We start from the raw sequence: 4,383 nt of genomic DNA on the forward strand, positions 1-4,383 counted from the left end.
GGATGAAATCCGAAGAATGATAGAGGTAAGTGGTCCGTAAATTCATTCATAAATAATTGTTCGTTTACACACACACACACACACACTAGGATACAGAGAAGTTTTTTACACTCATTTTTATGGGGTCCACTATGTAATGTATTTCAACAATCTGAACCATCTATCTTTTAGGTCTTCCCTTAAAGATCGTGTCTACCAAAAAATCACTCAAATCCGAAATCATATGACCGTTGGATTAAACTTACTGTTTCTTTGTAATCGTATGTGTCCATTTTCTTTAGTACAAATAAATATCTTAATAGTTTTGAATTTATCTAATTTTTTTTGCAAGAATGATCTATGAATGATGTACTAAAATGTGGACGGTTCAAATAATTGAAGTACATTATGAAGTGAGCCATACAGAATGAGTGTCAAGAGTGTGTGTCCTCAAATCCTAACCTGTGATTGTGTGTGTGTGTGTACACACACATAATAGCGCTCAAGCGCTAACCAATTAGTAATCTAATACAATACCAATTACGTGATTGAGTCCGCTCCACAATATTATTCCCGCATTTAAACAGTTAAATTTCTAAATCTTCGTTCAAAGATCATAACCTAAAAAGTTAGCCGCCTATGATATGTCAACGATTATATTGTATTAGTGCTAGCATGTGAGATGAGGAGATTGAACTCCTTGCCTTCATCACAAGGAGATTAGTTGGGCAATTTGGTGATGCTTTGCTTGAAGAAGCATGCAAGAACTCATTCTATTATTGCAACTAAATACATATGGTGAGAACTTATGATTGTTTTAATTAGACATCACATCTTTTGTAAAGAAGTAATGTGCTTATGCTCTATATATGGCTTTCATGTTTGTTTTAATTAGACATCACATCTTTTGGTAAAGAAATTATGTGCTTATGCTCTCTCTCTTTATATACATACATACATACATACATACATACATACATACGTAGGTATGTATGTATGTATGTATGTATATAAAGAGAGAGCATTTCATGTTTGTTTTAATTAGACATCACATCTTTTGGTAAAGAAATTATGTGCTTATGCTCTCTCTCTTTATATACATACATACATACATACATACATACATACGTAGGTATGTATGTATGTATGTATGTATATAAAGAGAGAGAGCATAAGCACATAATTTCTTTACCAAAAGATGTGATGTCTAATTAAAACAAACATGAAAGCCATATATAGTATACATACATACATACGTAGGTATGTATGTATGTATGTATATGGCTTTCATGGTTAGGTATAGAAGAAATTCGTCAATGCCTCAGTGAAATGCAACTATTTCAACCCAAAAAAGTAAATTCACAATAGGATTTAGCTATTTCACAATAAAAAATAAGTATTTCAACGCTACTATTTGAAATTTCCACCCTATATCGAGGTGCACGTAATGTCATCTCCTGCAAGCGAGACTACAAAAACCATCGGTAACAAGCGAGGCTCCACATCACTCACTAGGCAATAGGGGTGGGCACTTGGAATCGAAAACCGAAACCGAAACACGAATCGAATCAAACCGCACCAAACGGTTTGGTTTTGCGGTTTTGAAACGGTTTCGGTTTCAAAACCGAACCGCGGCACACAAAACGGTTTGGTTTCGGTTTTGGGTTTTCAAAACCGCACCGAAACCGAAACCGCACCATATAATAAATAAATGTTATATAACTTATATTTTAAACTTTTCAACTAGGTTATAACTTATAGGCTTGTATTATGGCAAACTTAACCTTTCAATTGGATTGTAAAGTATTGTGATTGGTGATCAAGTTCAATTTTAATAGATGTGATGCATAAGGATTTAAAGTTTAAATCCTTTGATGCATTGGATGTTGTCTCAATTTTAGTAGTTGTCATTTGTTGCAGTTTTGGTACAAGTTTGGTACAAGTTAGCTGCACTTTTGGTGCAGATTTTTGGTTCTGTTTTGTGCAGTTTTTTGGTGCAGTTTTGGTGCAGTTTTTGGTGCTGTTTTGGTGCTGTTTTTTATGCAGTTTTGCTGCATTATTTTTTGGTGCAGTTTTGTGCAGATTTGGTGCAGTTTTGTGCAGTTTTTGCTGCTGTTTTTTATGCAGTTTTGCTGCAATTTTACTGCATATTCATTAATTAATATACGAGGAAAATAAGACCGTCTTATGCATAAATAGGTGTATATTTTAAATTGTATATTTTTTTTCTCAAAAACCAAACCGAAACCGTTTGAAACCGCACCGCACCGAACCGAACGGTTTGGTTTCATTTCGGTTTTGGCTTCAAAACCGCACCGCACCGTAAAATGTTTCGATTTCGGTTGTGGTTTCATTCGAAACCGCACCAAACCGCACCGCGCCCACCCTACTAGGCAACACCTCGCCCACTAGACACAGTACATACAAAACATAGACTAATCCAAGAACGGGGTCTATCGTCGGTTAGGTCCTCTCTAGTTGAGGCGATATCCCTTCTGTAAGTTCCACCGATGTTGAAAACAAGAAGGTGGAGTCACCGCGGATCTGGCTAAGTAAGAATGGCATCGCTGTCGTGAATCAGTCAAGAACACTGTCAAAATCAGCCATAGGAAGTGGATCCGATCCAACAACAACCAATACACCAACCTGAAACCACAGATCTTGCCTTAAAACAAGGGGAAACCCTTGGGAGAGGGCATATTTCGAATTTGGGGGAGGCTCATAGAAGCCATGAAACTTAGGTTACCCACAAAATGGCGGGGAAGAATATAGGCATTGAGGACAGAAACGGAAAAAATCGGACGGAGGACGTTAGGGAAGATAATCGGGGGGAAAAGAAGGGAAGAGAAGGCGAGGCAGGAGGTGGGGGGACTAAAAGGATGGGCTATGAGAGGTTAGGGGAGGTGGGAGAGGCAACGAGGAGAGGGAGGGGAGGCTGCCACTGACCCCAAGCCGCAGCAAAGAGTAGGCGACTGAGATTGGGTGTAGATTTAGGGTTTTTTTTTTTTTTAGCGGAAGATAAGATTTGGGGAGAGAGGGCATAATTAACTTTAAAACGTTGAAATTGTTGCATAATGTATACTTTTTAGCATAGAAGGTTAGCAATTAGCCCATGAAAATTCAGTGCAATTACAAAATGAGCCTCTCGAGGATGTTGAAGTAACGTTCTTTTGTGCCATTTCATTGATGTTTAGTAGAGAGAGGGTTTATCCATTGGTTCAAGTTTTTGAACAAAACTAAAAAAATATCGTCGGTGGGCAGTGCTGAGTGGTGGCATTGATCCACTAGGAATTTGACACATGTACAATTGAAACAAATCATCTTCTACTGTTAACACCCAGTTACAATTATAAACCACTTCAAGCAACTCCCTGCATTTATAAATAAAAATGACGAGACACTAAATTAGGGTTTAGGGTTGAATTGGTCGCGCCACCATTGCATTGGTTTTGTAGAGGATGAAAAACAATGAATTAATGTCGCAACAAAGGCTGTTTGGTTAAGCATGAAATCTGATAAAAAAAAAAAAACTTTAACGAAAAGCACCCGGTACTGTTCACTTTAACGAAAAACTACATTTTTACACTAAAAAGTCAATCCTGGTACTATTCACTTTACCCTTTATTTTGTCCTTATCATTAAAACTCAAAGTTTTCAAACCCTTTTCATTAGTTTTCCTTAAAAAAAATTGGGAGTAACATCACCACTTTAAGGTGGTGAGCAAAAATGCACTTTGGATGCTGACTTGTCATTGGAGTTAGAATTGACAATTTTTTACACGACACGTAAATGACACGAAAATAATGGGTTTCAGGTCAATACGATAAGAACCTGTTAATAACCGGTCCTTAAAATGTTTACACGAGGATGACACGCGGATAATCCATTTTGACAAGTTAAAAAAAAAGTTATTTTGATTATTTTAATATTTTAAACTACTAAAAAAAATTACTATAAAACACAATAGTCATAGTATATATGTATATATTGTATATGAAATATGTTAAATCCCACATCGTCCAGGGGTGAGGATCCTCTAAGTCTTATATGTATATTCTCATCTCTACCTAGCTCGATGCCTTTTGGGAGCTCACTGGCTTTGGGTTCCATCAGAATTCCAAAGTTAAGCGAGTTCGCGCGAGAGCAATCCTATGATGAGTGACCCACTGGGAAGTTCTTGTGTGAGTTCCCAGAAACAAAATCATGAGGATGTGATCGGGGGCCAAAGTGGACAATATCATGTTACGGCAGAGTCGAGCTTGGGATGTGGTGGGGGCCCAGGCCAGGATGTGACAATTTGGTATAAGAGCCAATCCATGGTCGGAAGTGTGCCGATGAGGACGTCGGGCCCCTAAGGGGGGTGGATTGTTAGATCTCACATCGCCCAGGGATGAGGATCCTCTA

General features: G+C 37.8%; 1 long non-coding RNA gene across 1 annotated transcript; it reads right to left on the reverse strand.

Annotated features, from left to right (window-relative positions):
• Positions 1–1,317: 1,317 nt before the first annotated feature.
• Positions 1,318–3,225, reverse strand: LOC126625919 (uncharacterized). Its single transcript, XR_007624503.1, has 2 exons — positions 2,365–3,225; positions 1,318–1,486 (listed from the first exon to the last, which is right to left on the reverse strand). It is a non-coding gene; the product is annotated as an uncharacterized LOC126625919 (long non-coding RNA).
• Between the last annotated feature and the right edge of the window lie 1,158 nt (positions 3,226–4,383).

Source organism: Malus sylvestris, chromosome 6, assembly GCF_916048215.2.
Source record: "Malus sylvestris chromosome 6, drMalSylv7.2, whole genome shotgun sequence".
NCBI classification, from domain to species: Eukaryota; Viridiplantae; Streptophyta; class Magnoliopsida; order Rosales; family Rosaceae; genus Malus; species Malus sylvestris.